The 13432-nt window shown below is 40.3% G+C and overlaps 1 pseudogene; it reads left to right on the top strand.

Annotated features, from left to right (window-relative positions):
* The first annotated feature begins 7374 nt into the window (after nucleotides 1-7374).
* U2l4 (U2 spliceosomal RNA like 4) lies at nucleotides 7375-7527 on the top strand (annotated as a pseudogene).
* The last annotated feature ends 5905 nt before the right edge of the window (nucleotides 7528-13432 follow it).

Raw genomic sequence — 13432 nt, 5'->3', positions numbered from 1 at the left:
TAGAGTTTCCCCTCCACAAACCTCCCATCACCTCCCTCCTCCCCTTTGCCTCTATGAGGGTATTCCCCAACCCACTTACCCATCCACTTCTGACTCACTGCTCTAGCATCCCCCTATGCTTGGGTATCAAGCCTCCACAGGACCAAGGACATCCCCTCCTATTGATGGAAGACAAGGCAATCCTCTGCTACATATGTGTCTGGAACCAAGGATCTTTCAATGTTTATTCTTTAGTTAGTGGTTTAGTCCCTGAGAGCTCTGGGTGGTCCATTTGGTTAGTAGTGTTCTTTTTATGGGGTTCCAATCCCCTTCAGATCCTTCAGTCCTTCCCCTAGCTCTTCCATTGGGGCCCCCAACCTCAGTTCAATGGTTGGTTGTGAGTATCTGTATCTGTATTGGTCAGGTGCTGGTAGACCATCTCAGGGGACAGCCATATCAGGCTCCTGTCAGCAAGTGCTTCTTGGCACTAGTAGTAGTGTCTGGGTTTGGTGTCTGCAAATGGGATGTATCCCTAGGTAGTGTGGTCTCTGGATGGCCTTTTTTTCAGTCTCTGCTCCATTTTTTTGCCCTTGTCTTTCCTTTGGACAGGAATAATTCTGTGTTGAAAATTTTGAGGTGGGTGGGTGGCCCCAACCCGCAACTGGGGTCTGTACCTATCCGTACTTGAGAAGTAGTCTCTACAGGTTTTATCTCCCCTTTCTTGGGTATTTCAGCTAACGTCATTCCCATTGCATCCTGGGAGCCTCTGGCTTCCCTAGAGTCCGGGACTTTCTAGTAGCTACCCTAGTTCCCCATCTCCCACTGCTATATATTTCTATTCAATTTCCTGACCCTCTGTCCTGCTCTTCTGTCCCTCCCCTTACCTGATCTTACCCGTTTTCCCCTCCACTTCCTCTCTCCTTCCCAGGTCCCTTCTTCCCTATACCTCCTAAGATTATTTTATCGTACCATCTACGCAGGATTGAAGCAGCCATATTTTAGTCTTTCTTCTTCTTCTTAAGCTTCATGTTTTGTGGGTTGTATCATGGGTATTCTGAATTCTTGGGCTAGTGTCCACTTATCAGTGAGTACATACCATGTGTGTCTGGGTTATCTCAATCAGGATGATACTTTTTAGTCCCATTCATTTGCCTGTGAATTTCATGAAGTCATTGTTTTTAATAGCTGAGTAGTACTCCATTGTGTAAATGTACCGCATTTTCTGTATCCATTCTTCTGATGAGGGACATCTGGGTTCTTTCCAGCTTCTGGCTATTATAAATAAGCCTGCTATGAACATAGTGGAGCATGTGTCCTTGTTATATATTGGAGCATCTCTTGGGTATATGCCCAGTACTGACATACAGAGGAAATAAGATTTTTGGTTTTCTGCTTTGTTCTTTGCTCTCAAAACATGTCCTAGTGTTTATAACAATGATATTAAAAGGAGCATGGAATTGGAATCCCCTATAACTTCCAGTCTACAAGCCTCAAGAGGACCAGGTTTTCTTTTGCTTCTGTCCCCTAGAAGAGTAATGCATGATTCTGAAGAATCTAGGGAGGGGAAGACCATATAGGAGAATACAGAACACTGTTCCTTTTAAAGGATATGGTAGTAGGCTGCATAACGCTTCATGTGCCCTTGTGCAGCGCACTCTCTTTTGGAGCAAGCAGAGGCATTGCCAAGCAGCAGGTATCAGGAGGGAAGAGTAGGCGGAAACAAACCCAAGTGTACGAGATTCTTCGACGTCTGTCTTCTCTTCCATCCGGGAGTTTTCCATGGGCACACCAGGTCTACAAACCAATTTTATATGTCATTCTCATCAGAACACAATCAAATTTTCTATCAAATGGAAAAGCAAATTCATTCTCGGTAATAACACATATACAAGATTAAACTTGTGCTGTCAGCTTTTCAGAGGGAATTAAGACCATGTTAATGTCAAGGAAAACAAGGCTCTACTTCCCACGTGTGATGATTTAGAAAATAAATTTCCCTGTTACTCATCTGTTTTAATTACGTGCCAGTCTGAGATGTATTTACGTATTCAGTGCAAAACAGGCAAAATGGTATGAAAAAGTCACACGGAAAATTTTATTCTTCTTACTTCAGAGTCATGGCTGATAATGCATGAAAAACTCTACAAGACAAATTAAAGACTCTTGTGCATAAACACTGAGTCTTTGATTCATACCCAGATTAACTTAAATTAAAATATAGAAGACATGAAATCAGTTCAGTTAGATTTGGGTAAAGTGAAATCACTGAAGCTCACTTTCATCTTCACCCCGGGTCAACTACACATTAGCAGTATGACTAGAACCAAAAACTGTGGTTTCTCCCCAATTCCACTCATTTTTTCCCATTTAACATCATTCTTTAAAAATCATGCTCTTAAGTGTGATTCAGATTTGTAATTTTCTTCCATATATTTAATCATATGACACAGGATTTAAAAAATCTATGATAATGTTTATATTGTACTTGATATATAATGTATAATTTGCTAAATAATTTATACCTGCTTACCCTGTCTCCAACACCATACCTATCTACTTCTTGCCATGATGGCCAGGGACTAATCCTCTGAAACTGTAAGTAAACATTTGATTAAATGGTGTTCTTTGATGAGGTTTGCCTCGAATATGGTATCTTTTCACTGTAATAGAACAGTAATTAGGACACTCTTGTCCTGTCCCTTCTATCCCGTCTCATCTTCCCCCTCTTCCTCCACCACTATTACCTTCCCTTTCCCTTTCATTTTTGCTCAGTAAATTAAAAACAGATAAACTCTTCCTCTCCTTAACTTTCCTAAACTGCAATGAAGTTTTGTTGAAATCCTACAGTTTTAAATTGTCATATTTATTCTAACACAAACACAAATGTACACACACACACACACACACACACACACACACACACACACACATGCACATATTCCTAACAAAACCAGCAATTTCCCTAAGGTCCTCTATAGGCCTGAAAACTTCTTCCCAGAGTCTAGAATCTAACACACAAGTAATGAGGAATAATGAACATTATATTTGACAAACTTTTCCAAGTGATTTTAAGTTAGGTGCTATTTAAACCCATCTTCCTGACTTCTCTAACTCAGCATAATTTGTAACTCCATACTAAATACATTCTTTTATACCTATAGCTAGGTGAAGATCTCATCCTTTATCAAAGATGCTTCTTGTGTAGCAGATGGGGACTCTTACGGAATTCCCACAACTCGTCCAAACACAGAGAACAACTGACGCTGGGTGTTGCATACAATTGGAGAGGTCTACAACAGTACCTAGGACTATTATAGAAGATGGGCTGGAAAGACTGTAAGAGCCAGTGAACTAACATCACTGCCGCTGCTGAACAGTGTCTTCTAGACATTATAGGGAATCCGCATCCATCAAATCTCAACAATACAGTTGTCGAAACAAGAACTGCATAGAGGCAACACCCGTTGGCATGACAACATGACTCTCACAAAGCCCCATCCTTAGAGGAAATGTTGTAGCCAAACAATGGCTGTTGAGATAGAAATTATTCTTCCTTAGGAATAAAACAGTGTATTATCCAGCCCCAAATGGCAAATACATAAATACATATATATATATATATACATATACATATATATGTATGTATTAAGCATATATATATACTTAATTAACTTGAATTGTATTCCTGGTTCTCTGTCTCTCTGTCTCCGTCATACTCACACATACACATACACATAAACATACACACATGCACAGGCATGCACACATGCTCACATACATGTTTATATGTAAAAATAATATTTAAATGAAAAGAGGACCATATTTAAGAAGGAATAAAGAGGAGGATGAGTGAGTTGGGAGGGGAATGAGTCAAAATTATGTAACTACAGTACTCAAGTACAGAATTCACAGAACTAAAACTTAATTAGCAGACTGTAGGACACATTCCACTGTTTTGGGGTTTAGAATATTCAGATCAGAGATGATTTAAAAATGTTTCACATTGCCTCAAGAAGCATTCCTGTTGATAACCATTAATGTTTTATATTGGAAGGAGTGAACGTATAGCAGCAGTCTAATAGCGTTTCCTTTCATAATAGCATAGTCTTAAAGAATTAGTGATGTCCTCTACTAATCTCATCCAGCCTCACAGCGTGAGATGGTGTAAAGACAAAGAGGCAGACGAATAGATACAGAGCTTTGGACTGAGCTGTATGTTCTGAGTGTCCAGCGATCTCAGAGAGTGGGGCAAAGCTAAGTCTGCACAAGACAGATGGCTGTCCAGGGGAGAGCACTGCTAGTCTCTTTACACTTTTAAACTAAAACATCCTCATTCCTCTAGGTTGTTAAAACAGCTTAAGGCACTGAAAGTTTGTGATGTTCTCCTTTGAAACTATTTCCTGCAATATTTAGTGTATGGAATAGTTCCAAATTTAATGTGCACGTGCTTAATCACCCCTGGGGAGTTATGGAATACGCTGCTTCTGTTTGCTTCTCATACTCTCCAGCTTCATAACAGTTCACATATCACATAGTGGTCAGAAGGCCACACCACAGAGTCCTTGCTCCTCACATTGTGGATGCCGGATGTGTTTCCATAGTGATGTTACATCCAGATCAGAAACACCTCATGTCTACTCATATACTTCTGGTCTCTATCATTAAGTGTAGCTGGCACCAAGACACAAGCCCTCTGAGCTTTTCTTATTTTATGAGGCAAACACTGGGATTAAGGGAGACCAAAAAGAAAAGTATTAGATATCAAGATACATGAAATTAAAAATTAGAACCCTCAGAATTACTCTCTAAAAATGATAAACATCATGGTTATTTGATTAAATCTGTTTTGTATTTCATCAATATTCTGTTGCCCAGAGAAAAACAGGCGCAGTCAGAACATTGTATACATCATTGAAGTCACTCAATTTTATCCTAATTGAGGATCACAAAGTGTTTGTGTATTGCTGAATATTAGATTAGACACAGTTGCCCTCCAGTGACCTTAACTGTGGTAGATGCTTACTGATACTGTCCACGACTAATCAATTCTCAGGCCAGAAAGCAAAAGAGAATCAACCAGTGATTGACCTCTGGGTACTGACTTCAGAAACACTGTGTGATGTTTCTACGCAATCATTCACAGTTGTCCTGGCTTTGTGGTTATCCTGACTTTCCATAGTTTTCTTGTCAGAAGTTGTTAAGAACCTGCTGATGGAAAAGTGTGCTAACACCCAACTCCAATACTTGTATTACCTGTGTATCTGTATACATATGTGCATGTGTGTGAGTTTGTGTGTGGGATTATGTGTGAGGGGGGAGTATGATTATATGTGGATGTGAGAGTCTGTGTGTATGTCTGAGGGTGTCTTCTTGATGTGTAAATGTGTGTGCCTGGGTTTGAAAATATGTATTTGTGTCTTAGTTAGGGTTTTACTGCTGTGAACAGAGCCCATGACCAAGGCAACTCTTGTAAGGACAACATTTAATTGGGATTGGCTTACAGGTTCAGAGGTTCAGTTCATTATCATGATGGTAGGATCATGGCAGCATCCAGGCAGGCATAGTGCAGAAGGAGGTGAGAGTTCTACATCCTGTTCTGAAGGCAAACAGAAGATTGGCTTCCAAGGAGTTAGAATGAGGGTCTTAAAACACACACTAACAATGACTAACTTTCTCCAATAAGGCCATGCCTACTCCAACTAGGCCACTACTTCTAACAGTGCCATTCCCTTAGCCAAGCAAATTCATACCATCACAATGTGTGTATGAGTTTGTATATGTGTGTATGTTTGAGTGTGTGTGTGTGTGTGTGTGTGTGTGTGCACGCGTGTGTGTGTTCACTCACTTGGTGGGTTGAACACAAGCATGCTCAGGTGCATGGTGGGTCAGAAGTCAACACTTGTTTCATTTCTCAGTTGATGTCTTCCCAGGTTTTTTGAAGGAGGATCTCTCGCCTTCATGGAGCTCACCAAGAAAGCTAACTTGCTCACCACTGAACCCAAAGGATCAATCTGTCTCTGCCTTCCCAACACAGGAATTACAAGCATTTGCCACCCATGCCTGGGTTTCTTTCATTGTTTCCTAGGATAAAATTCAAGGTCTTATGTTTCTACAGAAAGCAATTTCCTTATTGACCTGTCTCCCTAGAAACCCTACCAAGTACATTTTAATTTAACCTACAGCAGATGCTTATAAAATTGAGTTTTTCTTTCTGACCACTTAATTCCCAGAAATAGTGACTCTGAAACTATTTATTAATAAATGTTTATGCCATAAGCTTCGGCTTGTTCTCTGACTGCCTCTTAACTTATTATCCTTTTTAGTTCTAACCCAAGTTCAGCAATGAGGCTTTTTTTCTCCTTGTGTTTTTACACCAATCCTCTCATTCAGAGGCAAATCTCCCCAGCCTTTGACTATTCACAGGATTCTCTCTATTCCTGCCTGATGCCCTACCTCCTATTTCCTGCCTCAGCTCATTGGCATAAGCTTTTTAATGACAGGAATGATTAAAAGAGATTCTCTCTACAAATGTTTCATATACATAAAAACATCAGCTACTCAATTAGATGTATATACATTAGGTACATGACAGAGGTAGATAGATAGATAGAAAGATAGATAGATAGATAGATAGATAGATAGATAGATAGATAGATAGATAGATAAATTGATAGATGTATCATACATGCATACATACATACATACATATATAGTTTTACCATTATTTACTCTGTGAACAAAATGATTCAAATCCCTTCACTTCCACAGCACGCAGAAGCATGTTGCCAAATTCATATGCTGCTTTATGGTTTGTTTCCATTGGGAGCTGAACCCCATACTTATAACCAAGATTCAAGAATAGAAACAAGTCATTGCTTCTCACCTCACAAATAAAGACAAGACGAAAAGGAGTCATTGCAATTGGTGCAGTGAATTCATAATACCTTCCAGGACCTGGGCTACATCCAACTTCTCTTCCATGCTCACTTATGTCTACCCAGAACGGTAGCAGATAATATCCAGACTCCAGAAACAATGTGCCTGTTGAATCAGGAACAAGCTTGTGTGCCAGGGTGGAGTAGGGCAAGAGAAAAAGCTCTTTTCATCTAATTTCACTCCATTTAAGACTTTGTGAGAATCTCAATAGCTGTGAGGATCTCATTAGCCAGAAGCTACTAATGGACCCATAAGTAACAGACAAGGAGGATTAACATTTTAGTTTTGTGCCTGTGCACAATGATGACTGTATAAAATGGCAAAGTCATTTCTTTCTAAGGAGGAATAAGGGAGGGGGAGGAGGAGATGAGGGAGAAAGAATAAGGAGGAGGAGCATGAAGGGGACGAGTCAATAGAAGAAATTAGGACGTGAACTAGCAGTTTTAGAAAAGGAGGATCATCGCTTCTCGGCCTTTTGGCTAAGATCAAGTGTAGAAAAGGAGGATCAGGTATCCATTCTTTTTCTTACTTCATGTGTGATTGTATGTAGCACCTGAATTACACTGTTTCTTAGCAACAGTTTCCTGGACACTGTAGAGTGATAAAAACAGGTGCAATCTTGTCTACCAAAATCTTACTTGAAGGGATTTAAATGGACAGATGTAAATGCAATTCAAATAACAATATTATATTATGATCATTTAGAAAGGAGATATACTCCAAAATGTCCTTTTAGCCAATTACTAAAACAGGAAATTAAATGAGTCTTGAAGAATTAATAGTGCTTCTGATTATAAGGTGATTGCTGCCATGACATTAGAGACCTGAAAAAAATATGAAATAAGAATAAAATTATTAGGTTTCAGTTACTTTCCAGGGATAAAGAGACACCTGCTGAGGTTTTATATACTTATTTGATTCTTCACAAATTGTAAAAAGTAACATTACTTTACTTTATACCTGGGGATCCATCCCATCTGCAGACGCCAAATCCAGACATTATTGTTGATGCCAAGAAGTGCTTACTGACAAGATCTTGGTATAGCTGTCCCATGAGAGGCTTTGCCAGAGAATGACCAATATACATGCAGATGCTCCCAACCAACCATTGGACTGAGTACAGGAATCCTAATGGAGGAGGTAGGGAAGGACTGAAGGAGCTGAAGAGGTTTGCAACCCCATAGAAAGAAAAACAATATCAATAAAACAGACCTCATAGAGCTCCCAGGGACATAACCATCAACCAAAGAATACACATGGAGGGACCCATGACTCCAGTTGCATGTGTTGCAGAGGATGGCCTTATCTGGCATCAATGAGAGGGAGGCCTTTGTTCCTGTGGAGACTCGATGCCCCAGCATAGGAACATGCTAGGGTGGTGAGAGTGAAGTGGGTGGGTGGGTGGGGGAACACCCTCATAAAAGCAAGGGAGAGGGGGTAGGGGGCTTGTGGAGGGGAAACCAGGAAGTGAACAACATTTAAAATGTAAGTAAATAAAATAACCCAAAAAAAGATTTCAACTTAATAAGTAAAATAAATGCAGTCCCAATTTTTACTTCTTTAATAGCCCAAATCATAATTCTTCCTTTAAAATTTTTAACTATATTTCTATTTATTCTTGTGAACCTCACATATGCATACATGTACACAATGTACTATTATCATATCTATTCTCTTTTTCTTCCTTCAACTCCTCTACATCTTACCTTAATGTTCCTTTCCTAATTTCATAATTTTAAAAAAAAATTATAAGCCATCAGTTCCAACCAGTATTTTCAGTGGATGTGAAGCCTTCCAATGGACAATGGGAAACTTACCAGTAGAAACATCATCAAGCAAGAATAATTCTTAGCAATTATCAACTATCAATAATAGCTCCTTTTAAAGGGTGTGTCTGGGAGAGCAAATTCCCCCATCCATGCTGGACCACAGCTGCAAGTTCATGAATTTATTAACCATATGATGTCCAGAAAAATGTAAATTTACCTCAACGCCCTCATTCCCTTGCTCATATGTCCTTGCTGTTACACCTGCATGATGCTTTCTGAAGCCTGACATGGGATGGGACGAGATGGGAAATTTTTTATGAAGTTGTTCTCTATCTTTGAAATGACTTGTACCCTCTGAAAAAGAAGCTTATCAGACCAAGGTTTAATGCAAACCAAGTCTATGTGTATAGGCATAAATGTTTTCATGGTAAATTTGACCAAGTGGCCACTTGGGGTAGACCAAAATAACCAGGTCTACCCTAGAGCCTACGGCATGCCAGCCATGGACTTTTGGTTACGTTTATAATACCAGACATGAATTCTCTGCTGGGCAGCAGAATTCTAATCCAATTGGCAAGCAGCTAGTCATTCTATGCGAGCCATGCTTCTATTACTAATGTATTCCACTAATGTGAACATTATGCTTAGTCGATGAGTATTGCGCCATCAAAGTCCAGTCTGGGAAAGATAATTGATGTTTTTTCTTTCAACGAAGCCTACATTGTACCTTTAAACACTATGAAGGCTAGACAGTGGTGGGGGGGTAATTTCTCACTCACTTTCAGACTGAGTCCTTTGTGTCCTCCTATCAGCAGAAGGTGTAGAGAAGAAATCTTATCTTACCCTGTAGTTATGGTAGAGAACTATATCAGTAACTACAAGAAAATTGACTTAGAGTTTTGATGTTGGAGTACTTTGTGGATGGGAAGGTGTGTAGTAACAGGGTAAGGAAGTCTATCAGATCACATTTCATCAGTATACAGAAGAGAGAGAGAGAGAGAGAGACAGACAGACAGACAGACAGACAGATAAGAGACAGAGACATAGAGAGACAGAGAAGGAGAGAGACAGAGACAGAGACATGGAGAGATGGAGAGGGAGAGGGAGAGACAGACAGACAGACAGAGACAGAGACATAGAGAGACAGAGAAGGAGAGAGACAGAGACATGGAGAGGGAGAGAGAGAGGGAAAGAGAGAGAGAGAGAGAGAGAGAGAGAGAGAGAGAGAGAGAGAGAGAGAATGCTACCTCCCACCCCTCAGTTTCATTGTTTGCTCCTTGTGGTTGTGATAAAATATCACAATAAAAAGCAACTTGAAGAAGAAAGAATTTAATTAGCTTAAAGGTTCTGGTGCATCACAAAGGAAAACCAAACCATGAAATCAAGACAGATACAAGGAGGCAAGAAGTGAAGTAGAGACCAGGAAAGGATGTTGCGTGCTGGCTGGTTGCATCTGTCTTTCTCAAGAATGGCATCAGATGGAGCTTGAGGATTCTTATGAAAGATTAAGAGTAAGTCTTCTGCAAAGAAGTGCAGGCCGACAGGAGCTGGATGTAGATCGCTCCTGAGAGACACAGCCAGAATACAGCAAATACAGAGGCGAATGCCAGCAGCAAACCACTGAACTGAGAATAGGACCCCCATTGAAGGAATCAGAGAAAGAACTGGAAGAGCTTGAAGGGGCTCGAGACCCCATATGTACAACAATACCAAGCAACCAGAGCTTCCAGGGACTAAGCCACTACCTAAAGACTATACATGGACTGACCTTGGACTCTGACCTCATAGGTAGCAATGAATATCCTAGTAAGAGCACCAGTGGAAGGGGAAGCCCTGGGTCCTGCTAAGACTAAACCCCCAGTGAACTAGACTGTTGGGGGGAGGGCGGCAATGGGGGGAGGGTGGGGAGGGGAACACCTATTAGGAAGAGGAGGGGGGAGGGGAATGTTTGCCCGGAAACCGGGAAAGGGAATAACACTCGAAATGTATATAAGAAATACTCAAGTTAATAAAAAAAAAAAAAAAAGAGTAAGTCTTCTGGGACCTGAAGCCAACAGAGTCAACTAACATGGACAGTTGGGATTCTCAGAGATTGAACCACCAACCAAAGAACATACAGGGGCTGGACCTAGACCTCCCTGCACATAAGTGCAGTTTGGTCTTCATGTGGGTCCTGAACAACTAAAGTAAGGGGACTATCCCAAGAGCTGTTGGCTGTCTGTGGGATATGGTCTTCTAGCTGGGCTGCCTTGTCTGGCCTCAGTAGGAAAGGAACTGCTGAGCCTTGCAGAAATTTGAAGTGCCAGGGTGGGAGGAGTACCTGGGGAAGGGGGGGGACCTGCACAGAGAAGGGGAGAGGAGAATGGGAGTGTTATAGGAGAGGGTGGCCAGGAGGGTGCAGTGTCAGGATGTAAAGTGAATAAGTAAAAAGATTAAATTATTTTAAAAAATGGAAGAAGGGAAAGGGATGGCATTGCAAGTGGTTATCTGCAGCTTTCTGTGTAACACAATATTTACTTTAATACCTCCACAGACATGGGTCTTGGGATTTCATCGTAGGTATATTTTTGTGTCACACTGACAAAGACTGGCCAGTGCATCCCGGAAGCTGGCCAGTGCATCCCGGAAGCTGGCCAGTGCATCCCGGAAGCACCTCTGGTAGGCAGATGACACAGAGCGCTAACATTTCAGGCCTCCTCCCACAGACGTTGCACCTCAGCCATTCTTTAAAACCGCTGTGAAGAATCCATGACGTCCTTAGTTGTGGTCCTTCACATCTCCAAGGCAGCTTCTGCATGGACAATGCTACCAACTTTGGAAGCCTAGTTGGGTTGGACCCTTTCCTCCTTAGAACACGGGAGCAGCAACTTTTGGATGCTGAAACCATTACTTTCTGGGAGCAAGCAAGTCTTTAGGTTGTTTTTTGGTTCGGTTGGTTTTGTGTTTGTTTGGGTTTTTGTTGTATTTTTCCCCCACAAACTTGAACTATAGCTAGGTGGGAATTTTCTGTAGGGTTCTATTCCATATGTTCCAGGGTGAAGTAGAGGGGTTTTCTTGAGCTGATAATATCATTAATAATCCCTATCTTTTCTTCATCATATGACTGTGTTGTAACACTGGGACTCCTCTTGCTCCTTTCCTCTCTGAACTATACATTTTTCACTTCTTACTTGTTGCTTCTTCCTTGGAGATCTGTGTAGCAGCAATCTGTAATAATCAAGGCACGGACTCAATGTTATGATCTCTTGAATTTTTCTGTGTCAAAGAAATCATTCCATTACTTTTTTAAGTTAGCCTCAAGCAAGTTATCAAGATAAGAGTAGAATATATCATATTCTTAACCAAAATATCACTGTAATCACCTCTAGCCAAGTTGATTATAAAGTCCATTTGTCTTCTGAAACTTCACGCCAGTACATTCCTTTCAACTCACTGTCTCTCTAGATACTACCCACACAGCCTATTAAGCTCTGCTTACAGCATTCAATGTTTTCCTATTCCAGAATTCCAATGTTTCCACATTACTCCAAAGAAAGAACAGGGTCAGGTTCATTACAGTCAAAACCCTACCCCTGTTACCAATATTCTTATTAAAAATCTGTTATTATGGTGAAATATCGTGACCTTAAGCAATGCAAGGAATAAAATACTTAATTCATGTTATTGTTCCCAAGGTATACATTCCATCAGGCAGCAAAGACACAGCATGGTGTAGGAGCAAGAAGCTGGCTAGATTTGAATATTTGCATATTAAATTAGTTATAATAAAAATGACATCTCAGTCTATTTATCCCATACTGTATCACTTGAGACGATAATGAGGAATGAAAAAGTAAATAAATTCTCCTTTGTGCTGAAAGGCTTTTGGCATAAACATCCATAAGCAAAGACAGACTAATAAGGAAAACACAAATGAATTCATTTAATGCAGATTTAAAGACTCAAATGACAGCCAAAGAGCAGCTACCTCATGAGATCAGTCATCTGTTCATGCTGGGGAGGGAGAACTGCTCCTCCAAATTCATTTTACTCCAGAAACTGCCTTTCAGAGGAAATTATAATCAATGATCCAAATCTACCTTATACTGACTCTTTGGATGTAAAACATTGCTTATCGAAATTCTCAACTCAGAGGTACCCTTATCCACCATGTTTTAAAATATATATTATTGTAAACTATGCATCAGAAAGGTGTCTGCCTCTACATGTGATATTGAGACTTTCCTATATGATGACACATAGATTATTTTGAAGGAAAAGCCTGTTACTTTCCTTGTTTATCAATATTTTAGGAATTATCCCTAGTACTCTTTTTAAAGATTTTAAGTACTATTTTAATTAAATTATAATTGTACCACTTCCCTTTCCTTCCTCCAGCCACTCCAAAATACAGCCACTTGAGGAGTCAATGCCTGGGTTCAAGTGTTGTAATCTAGTACTAATAGAGGCACTTAGCAAGGACTTTATAACCATCTTCCCTTGTGTATCCATGTGACGTTGGTTCCTTTTTCCTAGAGAACATGTGCACATGAGGGTCTCCTGAAAGAAAGGAGGCAAGGGCTAAAAAGTGGCTTTCTTTAGTTTAATAACCTGAGAATTCCTGCTTCTGGGAGTTCCTATGTCATTTTAAGTACAAAGGACTCATTATACCAAAATGAGACTTTCACAATACTGTGTTTATGAAGCCAGAATAATCATAATGACTTCCATATAGTAGCTGCTTTCATGTGCTAGCTTCTGTTCTTAAA

Source organism: Rattus norvegicus, chromosome 2 (assembly GCF_021556685.1).
Source record: "Rattus norvegicus strain SHRSP/BbbUtx chromosome 2, alternate assembly SHRSP_T2T, whole genome shotgun sequence".
NCBI lineage: Eukaryota > Metazoa > Chordata > Mammalia > Rodentia > Muridae > Rattus > Rattus norvegicus.
Note: the sequence above shows the minus strand (reverse complement) of the source record. Positions and strands in the feature narration are given on the sequence as shown.